The sequence below is a fragment of the Lissotriton helveticus genome, chromosome 10 (genome assembly GCF_964261635.1).
Source record: "Lissotriton helveticus chromosome 10, aLisHel1.1, whole genome shotgun sequence".
Lineage (NCBI taxonomy): Eukaryota > Metazoa > Chordata > Amphibia > Caudata > Salamandridae > Lissotriton > Lissotriton helveticus.
Window position 1 is genome coordinate 812,419,593 of NC_136071.1, and position 18,254 is coordinate 812,437,846.

The following is an 18,254-nucleotide window of genomic DNA, read 5'->3' on the forward strand; positions in this document are numbered from 1 at the left end:
ATGGAACCTAATGGAGCCTAGAATTCCCAGGGGAAGTGCTAACCCCTCACCTGATGGTTCTGAATGAAGGACCCCGTCTCTGCATCAAGAATGGCCCACTGCAAGTGATGCCGGATCTCTGCTTGTCAAGGATCAGGTGGCAGAGCCTCGTCTCAGCTCGGAAGGAATTTCTCCACTGTGTCGGTAAGGAAGAGTAGGAGTCTTTTATACTAAAGTGGTCACTCCGGTTTTTTTTTAGAATCAATATGTTTTGAAAACATTCGCTACTCCCCTGATAGTCCTTTTCTAAACAAACTTGATCATATGCAGCTGGCTGTTGGCCATGAATGAAAAAGTGGTTACCCTTGGACAGAATAAATCTACTGTGCCTGGGGACATGATTTGTGTAAGTCAGGTACAGGGAATAAGATATGGTACCAAGAGCCTGATGTCGGAGAGACAGAAGTAAGCTACTGGGTAAAAGGTCACTTGTGTAATACTGTTATGTCGTGTGGATGGGACGTAATGTATGTAATCGGTATGTACGTAATGGAACTAACCTAAGGGACATGACACCCGTTCCTCATAATAAGTAACCCTGGGCGAAGAACTACGCTCCGTTCGCGGAGCTTGCGGAGTTTTGGCAACTCCGCGTTCTACGGAGAACGCGAAGCTGTCGATTACTCCGCGATCCGGTGCGTAGCGTAGTTCTCGCGCGCTGAATAACATTATCGCGTGCGCCGGGGGTAAGTTCGCGCGATATTTGACGCGATCACGCACTTTGGAAATAAGGGAACGCAAGCGGGCGGGACAAACCTCTTGAGTAACTTAGCGCGCTAGCTATCTCGAGCATGCAGGCCGCGCCCCGAACACGCGCACCGCGCTCCCGAAGACGAAAAACGGCGCGCGAACGGGTCTAGCAAGCTACTACGCATGTCCGCGGAGCTACGCGAAGTTCGCGGAGTGCAACTGCGTCTTCGCGTAGCTCCGCGGAGTGCGGCTCCGCGAACTACGCCCAGGGTTAATAATAAGGCCAACACGGTCAGCTAGGTAATGATAGTAAACGCATAAAAGGCATAAAAAATCCTTCATATAAAAAAGTATTTAAAACTGTTCGTAAAAAGTAGAGTCTATAATGAAAGTATTCTTCCAACAAAGCGTTAAAAAAAGTCCATCATATATTTGGATATACCGTCATTTGTTTTTCCGAGCACCTTGAAAGTCGCTATGTTCATAAAGAGCAGAGAAGAAAAACAGTCCGTTCGACCTTCAATTTGGTACATGTTCAAAAATTGCCCAAACGGTTCCCAGCAAAGAAAAGGCCAGATTGTTGAAGAATCCTGTGTGAAGACTATACATCACTGTACATGGCATCCATAGGAGGTAGTCCCTCCAATACCTTTAGTATGAAAGTAGAAAGTAGAAAAATTCTTTATTGTATAGTTAATTAAAACCATTACAATTTTCCAAAACATAAAATCCATTGCCTTCACATACTATAATAAGTTAGATGTAAACCATTGATACCACATGTTAAAAACATTGTTTTAAAACCAAGCGCAATTTGCTGAACTATGAATGTGACCTATATTATCATTTCAATGAGTACTCAAAATAGGTTACAAACTTGATTATTTGACAAATGAATTGTGGATCAGCTGTGTCCATAGTTTTTAGTATTGCTGAGCAACAGGTGCGAATGCCTTTTTCATTGAACTTCCGCCTCAGTAAATTCCGGCGTTCGCACTCTAGCACCCGGCAGATGCATATCAAGTGCATAAAGTCTTGAACTGCTGAGCCACACGAGTTACAATCCTTTGGGCACGGGGTCCTCCAGTCAGGTTGATCGGCATTTGTTGACAATTGCCCCATGCGCAGCCTCAAGTACTTTGATTTTAAATGGGGGGGAAAGCAAGGCCTAGGTAAACTGCTGGCTCCAGCCTTGGGTAGGATTGCAGAACCATCCATGCGTGTGCACGTCGTCTTAAGGTTGTTTTATCAATGAGTGCGAGTTGGCCGCTTTTTTCACAATCTGCTTGAATGATACAACTGGTAGTTCCTTTGCCAAACATCTGTCAACTTTGTGATTTTCAGAGAGGCATTTAGATACTTTGCATAGTGTGATTTAGGATCGTTTTGCATGGCTGAACAAAATGCCAAATTAATTTCTAAATCACGGTTGAGCCATACGTTGTACCAGAATTTCATTGACTCGTACCTTTTGTGGAGAATTTGGTGCTGTAATCCAAACTCGAGACGTACCTGAGCTGGTGAGGCATCACGCGGTAGGTAAAATACTCGTTTGTACACTCGCATTTGAATTTTGTCTAGTGTTGGAGCACTTCTTCCATGATGGACCAAGTTCAAGTTCAAGTTCATGCATTTGTAAAGCGCACTACTCACCCAGAGGGTCTCAAGGCGCTGGAGGGAGGGGTTTACTTTTTATCGAATAGCCATGTTTTCAGTTCTTTTCTGAAGGAGATGAGATTCTGAGTAAGGCGGAGGTGGGTGGGGAGTGAGTTCCAGGTCTTGGCAGCCAGGAAGGAGAAGGATCTGCCACCCATGGTGGTTTTTCGGATGCGCGGGACTGCGGCGAGGGCTTCATTGGATGATCTTAGCTGGCGGGTGGGATAGTAGAAGGACAGTCGGGTGTTGAGGCATTCGGGTCCTAGATTATAAAGGGCCTTGTGTGCGTGGGTAAGAAGGCGGAAAGTAATTCTTTTGTTGACGGGAAGCCAGTGGAGGTTTTTTAAGTGACCGGTGATGTGCTCTTGGCGCGGGATGTCTAATATGAGTCTTGCTGATGCGTTTTGGATGCGCTGGAGCTTTTTCTGCAATTTTGTAGTAATTCCGGCGTAGAGTGTGTTGCCATAGTCCAGTCGACTCGTGACCAGTGCATGGGTGACAGTCTTTCTTGTTTCGAGGGGGATCCAGCGGAAGATCTTTTTGAGGATGCGAAGGACGTTGAAGCAGGAGGACGATACGGCGTTGACTTGTCTGGACATTGAGAGGGAGGAGTCTAGAATGAAGCCAAGGTTATGTGCATGGTCTGTGGGTGTGGGCGCAGATCCCAAAGCGGAAGGCCACCAGGAGTCGTCCCAAGCTGAGGGGGAGGATCCTAGGATGAGCACCTCCGTCTTGTCTGAGTTGAGTTTTAAGCGGCTCTGTTTCATCCATTCGGCTACTTCTTTCATGCCTTCGTGAAGGTTGTTTTTGGCGGTGTTGGGGTCTTTGGTGAGGGAAAGGATTAGCTGGGTGTCGTCGGCGTAGGAGATGATGTTGAGGTTGTGTTGACGTGCGATGGAGGCGAGGGGACTCATGTAGACGTTGAAGAGGGTGGGACTGAGAGAGGAGCCTTGAGGTACGCCGCAGATGACTTCGGTGGGCTCTGAGTAGAATGGGGGGAGTCGGACTCTCTGTGTTCTCCCGGCTAGGAATGAGATGATCCAGTCCAAGGCCTTTCCTTGTATGCCGATGTTGTTGAGGCGTTGTATGAGGGTGTTGTGACAGACAGTGTCGAAGGCGGCGGAGAGGTCGAGTAGAATGAGGGCCACTGTTTCACCGTTGTCCAGGAGTGCTCGGATGTCGTCGGTCGCCGCAATGAGGGCGGTTTCGGTGCTGTGTTTGGCTCGAAAGCCGTTCTGTGAGGGATCCAGGGAGTTGTTGGATTCAAGGAAGGCTGCTAGTTGGCTATTGACGGCTTTCTCGATGACTTTGGCAGGGAAAGGGAGGAGGGAAATGGGTCGGTAGTTTTTCAGATCTGAGGGGTCTGCTGTTGGTTTTTTCAGAAGGGCGCTGAGTTCGGCGTGTTTCCATATTTCTGGAAAGGTGGCGGAGTTGAAGGAGCAGTTGATGACATCGCGGAGTTGGGGAGCGATGATGGAGTCAGCTTTGTTGAAGATGTAGTGGGGGCAGGGGTCAGAAGGTGAGCCAGAGTGGATTGAGTTCATGAGGCGAATGGTGTCTTCAATGGTGATTGGGTTCCAGGAGTTGAGGTAGTTAGTTGGAGGGGTGGGATCTGAAGGGGGTGGGGTGAGTTGGTCATTGGGAGTATTCTTGAAGCTGTTGTGGATGTCGGCAATTTTGTTGTAGAAGAAGGAGGATAGCGCATCGCAGAGGTCTTGGGAGTTAGTGATGTCGTTGGATGCTGCGGGAGGGTTGGTGAATTCTTTGACGATATTGAAGAGTTCCTTGCTGTTATGAGAATTGTTGTCGAGACGGTCCTTAAGTGCTGATTTCTTGGCGGATCGGATCAGTTGGTGGTGTTTGCGGGTGGCTGTCTTGAGGGAGGCCATGTTGTCTGAGGTTGGTTCTTTTCTCCAATTCTTCTCCAGGGTGCGGCATGTCTTCTTGGATTTTTTAAGGTCATCGTTGAACCAGGGAGCTTTTTTGCTGGATGATTTTGACTGGTGTTTTTTCAGGGGTGCTAATTCGTCCGCACTGTGGGTAATCCATTGCCTGAGGTTGGTGGCCGCTAGGTCTGGGTCCGTTGCCAGGGTGGGAGTGTTTTGGCTGAGTGATGTGAGGAGATGTTCAGTGGTGATTTTGTTCCATTTTCTTCGGGGAATGGGTTGTGGACGGTTGTGGGTCAGGGTTGTTTTGTAGCTGAAGTGAACACAGCTATGATCCGTCCAGTGGAGGGCTGTAGTATGATCGAAGGAGATGTGCTTGCTGGAGGTGAAGATAGGGTCGAGCGTGTGTCCGGCTATGTGAGTGGGGGTGTCAACAAGTTGTTTGAGTCCGAGATTGGACAGGTTGTCCAGAAGGGTGGTGGCGTTGTTGTCGAGAGTGTTGTGAAGGTGGTAGTTGAGGTCTCCTAGAAGAATGTAGTCCTCGGAGGCGAGGGCGTGCGGGCTGACGAAGTCAGTGATGTCGTCGCTGAATTGAGATCGGGTGCCTGGGGGCCTGTAAATGAGGGTTCCTCTAAGTGTGGTCCTGGGGTCGGTGTGGATCTGGAAGTGGAGGTGTTCGGCGGTTGCAAGATTGACGTCCGAGCTGGTTGTAATTTTGATGGTGTTTCTATGGACGATGGCAATGCCTCCTCCAGTTTTTTTATTGGTGCGGTCTTTTCGAATGATCTTGTAAGTGTCCGGTATGGCTATGGCGATGTCGGGGGCAGAAGATGCATTCATCCAAGTTTCAGTAAGGAAGGCGATGTCAGGTGACGCAGTGTCGATTAGGTCCCAGAGTTCGGTTGCATGTCTGTGGACCGAGCGGGTGTTCAGTAGGATGCATTTCAAGTCGTTGGGTTCGGAGCTGTGTGTGGAGGAAGTGTGTTTGGTGAGGGTCCTGACGCAGTTGAACTTACAAGAGAGGCAGGAGAATGGGCCGTGGGTACGTCCTGGGGTAGCTTCGCAGCAAAGTGGGGTGCGTCCGGCGTTGAGGGCGAGGAGAGTAGCGGCATCATAAGTTACTCTGGGGGGTTGGGAGCGGCATAGAGCAGGGGGACGGGCGCTGGGCGCGGTCCAGGCGCGGACGGGCGTAGACGGGCTTACCTTTGGCGCACCTTCGGCGCGCATGGGGCGCGATAGCTGCGCATGAACGCTGCGCGTTAAGGCATCTGTCATAAATGGATAGTGAAAGGGGAGGGGCGAGGGCGGGGCAGCTGGGAGGCGGGAGCGGGGTCGAGGGCCGGTCTGGGAGGCACAGTAAACAAACAAGCAACAAGATGGCTGCAAGCCACGATAGGGAACAGGATGAGATTGGGCACGATGTAGCAGGCGATCGACTGGGCAGCACAATCAGGCAACAAATTGCAAAGCGAGTGTCAGAGCAATATGATAAGGCACAAAATAAATTAAATGACGGTCTGTTCAGCAAGATCTAGTGCGCTCAGTTCTAGTAAATTGCAAAGCGCGCGTCACAACAGTCTAATAATGCACAATCCACAGTAAATACGCTGCGCTCGGATCTAGAAATAATTGTTGCTATGGCAGTGCAGTCTAGGCGCTACGATACCACGTGTGGGGTAGAGCAGGGAGCAGTGAGGGAGCGACCGCTTCAGAGAGCCTCCTGACGGTCACCACACTTCCATAGGCTATCATTGGGAGTAATTTAGCTTTGATAACTGCCAGAAGAGGGGTAAACAGAGGGCCTTTCAGATGTTTTGATATACTGCAGAATGCATGCAGTAAAGCCGTTACCTTCTTTTCAAGTGTTTCAAAGTGCCTGGTGAATGAAAACTTTTGATCCAGGTGTATCCCCAGATATTTGGAGTTATCAACTACTTCCAACGTAATGCCATCGATTGTGAATTTTGGCTGTTTGGGGCGACAATGTGTTTTTTTAATATTTATTTCCATCAGGCTCACTTTGGAGAAGTCAGCTACCTCATGGATTAAACGTTGCAGACCTATTCTTGTCTGACTAAGAAGAACAATATCATCTGCATAAGATAGGTGTGTTAAAGGCAATGTGCCTAGCCGTGGAGGATGAGCGTTGACCCGTCTAGCCTTGGTGTCAAATCGGCCGTAAATAGATTAAACAGGTGCGGGGCCAGGACACAGCCTTGCTTTAGCCCTTCGTTGGTTGTGATATTCCTTGTGAGCCGTTGCTCATTATCAATCTTGACCTACGTCCAGGTATTAGTGTAGAGGTCCATGATTGGATTTAAAATCAAGTCCGGTAAGCCCTGTATTTTTAATTTACCTCATAGTGTGTGTCGGCTGACACGATCAAAGGCCGCCTTAAAGTCCAGAAACATAGATGGAGTGCCTGTCGATGTCGTAGATTTTTCTCTGCAATTAAGCCTATTGCTAATACGTTTGCAATTGTGCCTGTGCCGCGCCGAAATCCTGACTGGTTTGTGGGGATTTTATTATTCGCATCGGACCAATTTACTAGGTCGGTTAGAATCAGCGATGCGCAAAATTTGACCTATGCATCTATCAGCGCGATCAGGAGATAATTTGCTGGATCTGTACGATCCCCTCCCTTATATATCAGATTAATAATCGAGCCTCTCCAGCTTTCCGGGATGCGACTGGTGATGCTGATCGTCTGAAATAGACTACTGCGCTTGCATGCCCAGTAGTGTGGGTCTTGCTTGTAAATTGCCTGTGGGACACCATTCGGTCCTGGTGCACTATCAAGCCGACTTTTCCTTATAATTTGCAAAATGTCTACTTCAGAGTAGGCGAGAGTAGGTTGAGAAAAATCTTCATATTTCTTTTCATACGAGGTAGTTGCAACTGATGGTAGCTGTGTCAAGCTACTTGAAGAATATGAGGCACTTGGATGCTGCCGATGTTCATTTTTCCTTTCATGTGCAGGGGGTGATGGCAGCTGTTCGAAGTTGTTTATAGAAAATGTGATGATTAGACGCTGTACCCATGCGTTCTCCGGAACGCAGGTCGTGCTTATGATGTTTGTGGTTCTGTTAATTGAGTTCACTTGAGCCCAGAATGCTCTGGGGTCAGATTTTTTTGCATTATGAACTATTTTCATCCAAAAGTTGTTCTCCTCGATTTTTTTGTCGATCCAAATTTGTTTAATATATTGTTTCTTTAAAGAACGTACTTCCTCCCATACTTTTGACTGTCGGCTATGATTATGAGCCTTCCTGAGTGTCTTTCTCAGGTGCCTTCTTAAGCTTCGGGATAACCGACTCAGATGGCTGTTGTTATCTCCGTTATTTGTTTTTTTGGTGGATACTCCTGCGCTGGGTAGCTTTGCCAGGAAGGTGGTCCATGTTTCTATAATACTTTGGTTTTCTGACTCCAGCGTTAACATTAGGTTTTTAGCATTTTGAGCTATCTGTGGTAATGTGGTAGATGTCCATCTGAAACGTTTCAAGTTGATTGTTGATGTTTCCCCCTCTATTATAGGGGTTTCTTGAGGTTTAAGTGCTGTTTTTTTTAGTTCGATATGCTGGAACGAATGATCACTGTTGGGTGAGCATTCAATTTGAAACCTCTTAATTAACCCTAAAGGGGGGAGAGTAACTATTGTATAGTCCAAGATCGAACTTGAACGGGGACCAATATACGTGCATTTGGAGGGTTTATCCTGTTTTGTTCTCCCGTTTAGTGCAGGCATGCCTAGCTGCTCGAGGTCCCTTATAAATTTCCGGCCCACTTTGTCTATGCTGGATACAATCGGAAGCAGCTGCGTTTCCACCACACAGATTTCGTTTGCTGTAATGATGATGTCTTCCTCTTCATGGGGATGTAATAAATTTGCGTTGAAATCTCCTGTAAGGATTATTTCCCAAGTTGGCTGTTCGAGGCGAAGTTCCGCGATGACATCGGTAACTTTTTTTAAAAGCTCTTTTTTAATCTTAAATTTTGGGTGGGCATAGATATTAATGAGTATGATGGTGCTTACCCCTGTGGTTGTGCCCATTTCCATTTGTATTATTTGCATGGCTGATGTTGTTGATGCCAACTGTAAGGATTTGATTTTCAGTGCTGTAGAGATGTAAACAGCAAGGCCCCCTTTAGCTCATCCATATTGCTGAGTTTGTGTTGCATTCACATGGTGACCTATCCTACCTGGGACCTCAACTGGAGCTGTTAGCCACGTTTCTTGAAGTATAACTATTTTGTGTCTATCCCTGGACTCTGTCTTTTCTTTATCTAATAGGGCACCTTTTGCTCCAGCGATGTTCCAGGATAGATTATTTATGGAGGCAAGCTCTGTTTTGCTGAGTATACTATAATTTAATTCCTCCCTCCACCCTGAGGTGGGCAGTCCAGAGTTTGGTCTTCGCTGTTGCTCTGTTTTTGTGTCATCTGCCCCTTTGGAGCCTCGCAAAACCGAATGGACTGCAGATTGTTTTGTTAAGGTATTTCCTTGGGTGTCACTAAACATTTGGAATGGAGACGGATAACGTGGTATTACCTCTTTCGTAAGCGAGATTCCCCAGTCCTCAAATTTGGTTGTTTCTTGTAGAATGGCTGTAACTATTTCTTCATTCCTCCATGTTGCTAGCGTGCCTTCATTTCCTGTGTTATTTCCAGGATTAACAAATTCTATTGCTATTAGGTCTGCAGACGTTAGATGCTGTAGTGTGGAAATTTCTGCCATTAGTCGTAGGATGTTTCCTCTATTCAGATAGTCTTGCGGACCTTGTGACTGGTAATTTGGGGTGAATAGAATCCTTCTTGTTATGTTCAATGTGTTCTCTTTTCTTTGCATGCGAGAAGGTGAAGTCTGCTCGTTTGTCTGATTTCTCCTTGACTCCTCGTGGTCCGTGTCATTTATATCAGTAAGCTGCCTTTTTATGTTAATCAGACAGTGATCCTTCTTGGTGTTTTCTAAAGGCTCATCTACTTTCATAAAATCTTTCTGATTGCCTCTCTTTGTGCTTCTTGTGTCGCTGTTTCGGCCTTGCTCATATGAAGTTACCAAATAACCTGTCCTTGAGGTTTTTTCCTTTTCAGTTTTTCTACTAGTATTTCCATCCACACACTCCGTATTTATGTTGACCAATAGCAAATCTCGCAAGCTCTTGTCTCCCTTCACAATGACTTGCCTGTCTTGTTTGATATTGGCTTTGCTGGATTGTAAATTGAATCTGGGAATCATGTTTAAAGGGTCATTTTCTTGAGGGCTGATGGTCATTTGCTGAGTTTTACTTACTATTCCTTTAGGATAATTGACTTTCTTTATCAGTTCCCTTGGGGATCCTTGTCTGCACACCCCTGATTTTAGGTCTTTATTAGTATTTCTATCTGTGGGATCGCCATATTCTTGTGTGGTCAGAATCTGTCCTTGTTGAAACTTTATTGATTTGGTGGATTGTTTTGTTTGTTTCCATGCCCTTTGTTTGTCCCGATATGCTCCCCTCTGGTTTATTTGTTGTGGGAGACTCCGGATCGCTACTCTCGAAACTCCAATTTATATAGCTCCACTTTAGTCTATGTGTTAAGGATTGGTCGTAGTTGCTACCCTCGGGGTTCTGCGCAGCCACAACTGGACTGTTTGCTCTTGTCTCGGCTACGTTCAGGCAATGCAACTCATCCTTTGAGGTGGACTGGTTTTTTTCTACTTCCCCTGATGGTTCTTGGTGTTTTGGATTGCCATTGCAAAGATTAAAGATTGGGTTGTTATCCGGGACATATTTATTGGATGTTTTGCTAGTGTATGGTCGATGATTTCTAGCTTTCCTAGCTCGTTTTTTTTGTCTTTTTGTTAAGGGTGGTTCTTGATTGTTTGTTGTACTTGGCTGCTTATGCGTTTGTGGATTCGCTTCGATGCACAAAACATGACTCAATTGTAACGTTGGATTGTCTGTTATTATTGTTGCCTCAGTTAATTCTCCTGATTTAGTTTTTTTTACCATTCCTTGTGGGATGCTCTGTTCTTTTTTCCTTTGAGCTGTTTTTTGGGGGGTTTTCCGGTCATCTTTTCCACGTTGTCATTTTCGTCATTATTTATGTCTTTTCTCGAGGTGGTGTTATTGATATTTTTTCCTTCCGACATACAATATTTACTGTGTGGTACCTTATTTTCAAATGCGCAATTTACACGCTAGCATTCATCGAGGATGCTTTTTAGTATTGTTGATAGGTCCCTTCGTTTTTCGAGTATGGGGCTACAGGGGCCGATGGGGGGTTGAGCCCGTGTTTTAATTTGATCTTGGGGGTTTGAAAAACTGTTAATCATGGTGACAAGTTTATTATTTATGTCTGAGATATAGTCAGAGATTAAGCTCATTAGGTTTATTTGAATGTCAAGTTTATCTGACTGCATGTTCAGAGTTTTAATTGATATTTCTAGTGTTTTCGCTAGAACACCATGTAGATTTATTAGAGATTCCAGATTATAAATTGGTTCCTGTTTTCCTTCTGTTGGATATTGAATGAGATTGCTATCTGCCAGTTGCCCCCAGTTGGTGTTATAATTGTGCGGGTTAGGTGTGCTTTTTTTATTACTGCCATGTTGTTACTATCCATATGGGCCCTCTGTTCCTGGTTTGATACATTTTTGTTAGGTTCTTCTATGTGTGCTTGGTCTACCTGTTCCAATAAACTTGATATCTCAATTATTGTTTCCTCTCTGTCTTTTGGTTCCGACGTCAAATGTTTGCTTTGAGGGCCCCCTGCTGGATTTTTCCCAGGGCATCATTTGCTAGTATTATAATCTTGCTGAGATTTTGTTTCTCCTTTTTTCTTAATTTGTATATTGGATTTGGATGTTGTGTGCAACGCTTGTATTATCTCTTTATTGTTGAAAATGGATTGAGACTCCATCCATGGTCACAGAATTCATCCATATTACTGAAGTCTTCCTTTTCGAGCTGTAATCTTGACTCTTGTCTCGGTGTGGAGTGTTTATTGGGTTTTTCTTTACTGGCGACGTCACTTTTGCTATTAACCTTTCTGCCTGGCTCACATCCTGAACTCTCGGTATTGGGAGTATGTTGATGATATACTGCCCCTAGTTGGTCCATGTTAATGTCACCAATAATTACTGATGGCGATATGGGTATTAATGTTACCCTAGTTTGACTTAGGTTTGAAATTGTGTTTTCCAAAATGTTATCCGCAGTACTGTCCAAGATTCTGTGTGGACTTTTATACTGCGCTCATTCAAGCTCCTGGTTTAGCGTATACTTGCTCTTGTGTTTAAATTGTGTGCTTGTTATTCCCCCAACTAGGTGGCTTATCACCCTCTTGTGATGTTAACTTGCTCATGTTTGGCCCTTCTGTTCCAATGGTGTGTGGTGTGCCATTCACAGGTTGTGTCGCTATTTTGGGTGACAAATTGACTGTTTTGACTATTCCGACATCCATCTGAGAGGTGGTTGCTTTATACGGCGTCAGTGGTTTTTGAAGTCCGGTAATCTTTGCGGGCATTGAGTAGATGGCTGCAACTGGATCTTTTAAAAATGTGAATTTACCAGTTGCATTCATTGAGCCAAAAATTGAATAAATAGGTGGTATTAGTGGGGTTCCGTGGGTCCCAGGTGGATTAGTTGCACTACCCTGGGGGGAAACTGTCCCTTTGTTATCCATTTTGGCTCTAATTTTCCATTTCCATTTCGGGGGTTGTGGTAGATTCTTTCTTGTCCTACCTGACCTCGTTATTCTGTTCAATGTTATCCTCGTCCGTATTAGTATATATTGATATGTTAATAAATAAATCGTAATGGCACGTCTTGAGAATCTTGTGGGACCCCCTGCCCCTGAACACTGTGTGTTCTCACACCTCACACCTCACCAAGTTGCACCAATATACACAGAATGTCACTGATTGGCGCCGATTGGCCTCGAATGGTCCCTGTGTCCTGTGTGCGCAAGCGATGATCAAAAAAAAATCCACACAGGTGAGGCACAGAGAGAGTTCAGCTCAGGCAAGCGCGGACAGCGCTGGGCAGGATCTGGAGGTTGCCTGCCACTGGGCTATCCCACTTCACCCCCATCGAATGCCACTGGCGGGACAGATGAAGCCAGAGGGGTGAGTGATCGCTGACCACGGGCCACAGTCCGCCGGTACTATGCCTTCTTCGGGGCCCTCCTTCACCGGGAAATCTGGCGCTACACCTCACGCCTCCCACCCAGCTGCCAAGGCGGCGGCCACCACAGCTGAAGGAGGCTACTGCTGCTACTGCTGCTGCTGCTACACTGCTGCTACACCCCAGTGGCAATGGCAGCCAAAGACGCGGCCGCAACCGTGGTGCAGCCCCCCCAGCCTCCACTCAGTGCGGCTCTGCCTGCACGGGTCAGCACAGTACATAGCACAGCACGTAACCACAGTCCCAGAGTCTCTGCTTCACAATTCCGCAGATTCACCAACCTCTGTCGATCCCAGAGCAGGGACTCACCCGCGTTAGTGGTCTCCTGTGCAGTCCGAGGACTCCAAGCTGACACTGCAAGCGGGAGGTAGGGCGCTGAGGTCTCACGGCACCCCAACGGGGAGCCTGCGCTCCGTGCTCCATATTCTCTGTGGAAAGGGACAATAAGCCGAGCCCGGCACCTCCCGCCTGCCTTCCCCGCCTCAATAGACCTCCGTAGGGCCTTGTCTGTGTAGAAAACCGCAGTATAGAGAACCGCGGAGCTACCGCGGGGCTGCCAGCGTCTTCGAGGCGTCCTCCTCCTCTCCTCTCGCTCGCTCCGATCAGCGGCTGGTGCGGCTGAAAACAGGAAACGGAGTGTGCCCGTGATGAAGATCGGTCAGTCCAGACACATAACGTATGGTGGCTACTGGACGGTCACCACAAGTGAGCAGAGGTAGTCATCATTGTTTCCCACGGCAGCCGTCGGGGAAGAAGTAGATGCCTGTGTGCCTGAGACTGATGCTTGCGCATCCATTGCAAATCCGTTGTAGAGCCGTTCTCTGGTCCAACAGGAGCTGAAACGTGCCATGGAGGCTCTAGGAACGCCATCATCAACATGGGAATACACTGTGGACAACAGTGCACATGGACCCATTAGGGCGCCAGGAGCATGTCTATGTCTGGCGGCGCAACCAATGGAAGTGTTAGACAGAAGTCCAACACGCATCTGAGTCCGCAAAAGAGGCTGCAGAAAACTGGTAGAATGCAAGTAAGCCAGGCCGGTCTGAAAAACAGGAAGCAATGCTCACTCAGCTCTTGAAGCCGAGGTAACCCCATTAAGAACACTATTTGCTCACAACAACGTCACTCCAGCAGGGATCTCTCCATGAGTGATGCTGACATCCTTTGCAAAGCAATAGAAGTAAAATCAGGATGCCTGCTACCGAAAGCAGGACCAAAGGAAGCCCTCCAAGAGATGTATGAGAGATAGAATCACTCTGAAAATGGTTTGAAAGGTGGCTAATAGACCTGATCCAATGCTCTTAAAAAAGAGTACAATACCACTCGTATCAGACATGTTAAAGATACGACGGACCATTTTCCCGAAATGGAGAGGGACGTTTGTATGGACCAACGCCTGTATCTTTGCCGAAGACCTTGCCACTTGTAGATCAAAAGTTTCTCGAGCTGAAATTAAGGCCACATTACGCTGAAACAGAATGTCTTTCAGTCTGCTCAGAGAATCAAACCCTATGTTAGAAACATTCAGTGAAGGCCACAGTAGTGCTTCCCTAACTGTGCAAGCTGAGGGAAACAACACTTGCTTACAACAAACAACCCTGGAGTTAACGGTCACCAGATAAGCAATGCCGGGCGTCCTACCACAGCAGCATTGGTCATTCAGCAACAAGAAACTCCCATTTGAAAGTAACTCAAAGACTGGATGAATTACAACAACTGGGGAATCCTTAAGGTAGCAAGACAAGTTCACTATTGATGCATTTTCATGCTCTCTGCAGCAATATTTCTTTACACACTAAAGATCCACTTAAGGCCTTTTTGCAGTTCGAACCACTCAGAAAAACGTCCTTGTCTTTGTTCCTGCACCTATATGTGTACGGTAACTCCCAGGTTTCTCGTATGTACCCTACGCCCAATCCTCATACCTGCCTACTGGATAGTATTTCAGACAATAATGGAACTGGAATGTTCAGATTGGCAGTGTGATATAGCCATGGATTAATCATTCTGTAGACGGTGACTCTGCTACAGTAAAAGGTAACTTCTCTAGTTTTTCAATGAGAACCATGGTGTACTTCACATCTCTGCGAGCCATGGTCAATTGTCTGCCAGTCAGATTGTAAGCCCAAAACAGATTTGTGATTTTAATGTATCACCATAGAACGTGGCCAGAGCGCAATGATGGAAGCTTCCAGATTAGAAGCATAATAGCACGTAGCTGTGATTGCTCATGTTGTAAGATGGACAAATCTTGTTCCATTATGTTGATAGCTGAGGACACAATGTTGCCCAGTAAATAAATACTAGACAAAAGTGTTGTCATGCCATTGTCTACCACAGCTAAGGGCTTCTCTTTGTTAGTTCTATCTATTTCACAAAGTCTCCCAGCAGCTTCCTGTTGGGAGATTATCCACAGTTCATTGTAGATGGTATACATGAAGAGTTTCCTACGTGGTTTCGTGGGACTCTATAAGAAATCCCTAAGATCCATGTTGTCTGACAAAAGGGTCAAGTCTTGTTTAACCTGTGATAGTGTCAAGGTTTTTAGCTAATCTAGGCTAAACTTCCAGACACTATGGGAAGTCACTACCCTTGGGTAGTCTATATGTACATAGCGTGGGTCGGGCCTATGGACACTAAACCCTTCAGTTGCCACTGGATTCTTGACTGACACCTAATCGTGGCTACATGGCAAAACCAACCAACCCTTCCAATCGGGAGATGATGAATTATATGTACTTGTACCATGTTTCCCTTTAGTTGTAAGTGTGATATTTGCAATACCCTTGATCAGGGCGTGAGAGGGGATGCTCGGTGTTTTCAGGTCTTTGATTTTTGTAAACCTGTACATGAGGTCTGTTGCACTGTTCTGTTCTGGAAAATCATTTGTAATGGTATTTGGCAAGAGATAAATAATGCCTCAGTTCCCCGAACCTGCCACCCTCTTGCCCCAGATGGATTTTGTGTCTATAGTGTCTCTCCAGTATGCCAAACCCTGTATAGAGAGTTGGGAGATGAAGGGTGCTGAGTATAGCAGCTTAGTATTTGTCAGCATAATTTACTTTGCTGTTGCATGTATCATTGCAAGTTTGTAATAAACAATTCTGGTTCTGATGTATAGTAGCCTGAAAGGTATGCAAATTTTTCTGCAAATGTGGCAGAACTACCCTTTGGTGGTGTCGGGCAGTGTTCCCATTGATGGCAAACATTAGCAGTGCATGACCATAATGCTGGTAGCACAACATGGTATCGTAATCAAAAATGCAGCAGATTGTTCCAAATCTGTGAGCATAGTATTTATAGTCGCAATGTCCCAATCATCAGATAGTGCACCAAGGTATTGAAATCATTTAAAGGGATTTTAAACAAATTTGAGATTTTCAAATGTTCAGTGGGGCGATATACATCATATATCATTTTTTTCAATCACATTTATTGGCATTTGAAAGAAACTAACATACAAAAGACAGAATATGGCTACACAGTAAATCAAATCCATCCCGACATACAGCAAGAATCCCAATCATGATTTAAAACTTTCAAGCTAGTCCCTTTGTTTGAAAAGCAATATAACGATATAGGAGAAAGGACAAGCGCATAACTCAAAACAGTAGATTCAGCCATTTGCCCCATATCCTATGAAATTTCTCGGAACATCCCCTGGACTCAAAGAGGGGTTCTTCTTCAGCCGCGCACTAATCCACACCCTGTTGCCACTTTCTTATGGTAGGGGTGTGGCCTGGGCCCAGACCGCCGCGATGTCCCGCTTGGCCACCGCCATGCCCAGAAAGCGTTTTTCGGCTCTGGAGCCGCCCAGGCCATCGAAAACCCCCAGAAGAAGGCGTATGGGATCGTGAAGGACCTGCCACCTCAGGGTCTGTGTAAGCTCCAACTCCACAACCGACCAAAATGAAGCAGGGGCAGGGCATAATCATACCATGTGGCTTGTCTGCATCATGTGCATTCTGGGGAGATGCTCAGCCTTGCCCTATACAGGCACACAGGAGTGAGATAAGCCATGTAAAGGTAATAAAGTTGGATAAGACGCAGTTTAGAGGAAGTTGTCAGAGTTTATGGGGTCATAAGGGCGTCGCGCCAGTTTGCCTCCTCCAGGGGACCCACCCAAGCCTCCCAGCGGGCACGTATCGAGTTCAAGGTGGCAGGGCCATTGTTCACGAGGGAGCAGTATATCCGGGACACCCCCATCTGCCCAAGTTCCCCATCATAACCTGAGCCTCCAGCGGGCTAAACTCAGGAAGCAAAGTGCCTGGAGGGATGTGTGCAGTGATCGCATGTCGGAGTTGGAGATACCTGTAAAATTGGGTGGTGTGAAGAGAGTGACGCTGTTGCAGATCGGGAAGGCCCTAATGTGATCACCCATCCAAACGTCCCCAAGTAATGAGATCCTGACCTGGTCCTACTGCTGAAAGCCCTCGAGGGACGCTGTTTCAAGCAACCACGTGCCATGCCACAGAGGTGTGTGTTGGGTACGTTTCCTATCCCATCTCGTGTAACACAGGGCGGAGAGCCAGGCCACCAGGACCGCTCTAGAGATAGGTGGAATCGTATGAGGAATGGGGGCCCGTATAAGTAGGCTTGGATTTGCGGAAAGTCCACAGTGTTAAGCTCAGTCCGGTAGGCCGGGTCAGACCAGTCACCAGTAAACCAATCATGGACGACAATAAGCCTGGTGGCCAAGTAGTAGAGATGGAGATTTGTCAGACCCATTCCAACATCGAAGGGAGGGATCCAGCAGCGGGCCAAGACTATACGTGGTCTCCATCCTCCCCACAAGAACCAGTTAAGTACCCCATCAAAGTCTCAGAACCAACAACCCGGAAGGTGACAGGTGACGTTCTGTAGAATGTATAGGAAATGGGGGCGAATCATCATTTTAAAGAGTGCTTGAGGTCGTGTTTGCCTTTCGTGATCAGGAGTGTAATGTTATGGTCCCACTTCAACTCCGGAAGAAAAGCCACCCAGATCCCGAGATATTAGAGTGATTGCCTCCGTAAAAGGATGCTAGACTGCCTGTCAAAGCAAGCCCTCGAGGGATGGAGGGGGACCAAAGTGGACTTCTTCTGGTTGAGTCGCAGGCCTGAGGCGTTCTCAAAGCAGTTCCAGGCAACGCGGTCCGGAACCTTTGGGATCAGCCAAGAAAAGCAGGACGATGTTTCCGTGTTAATTAAAGAGATCGGACGATAGTCCAAACAGGAAGAGGAGAGCAGCTGGGTCTTGGGGGTGACCTGTATAGTGGCTAAATGGGTCACAGAGGGGAAGGTGCCTCTCTTGACTATGTGTTGGAAGAGGTAGACTAGGTGGGAACCAATAAGTCTAAGTATGTCGCATAGTACTGTTGCGGTAAGCCATCCGGCCCTGGTGTCTTCCCAGAATGCAGTAGGGAAATTGCCCCATAAATTTCCTCCGGGGTAAGGGGGAGGTCCAGGTCTGCCGACTAAGCCTGAGCAAGCCAGGGCAGCTGGAACCCTGCGCGCTCCAGCAACCCAACCAACGAGTCCCAGGTGGGCCGGGGGGAGTAGAGCTGTGCGTAGTAGCCCTCAAAAGCTTGAGTAATGGCCCGGGAACTGCAGTGGTGGGTCCCATCAGCGTCTTGGATTTCAGGGATAATTCTTTTAGCCTTGGGGAAGGAGACCAAGTTATGAAGCAATTTTCCATTGTTGTCGGCCCATCCGTATATACGGGCCACAGAAGAATGCCATAGTATCTTGGCTGGCTCCAGGGAGATCTGACCGATCTCGTCCCAGAGCACCGCATGCTGCCTGGTGAGATGAGTGTCATCTGTGTCTGCGTG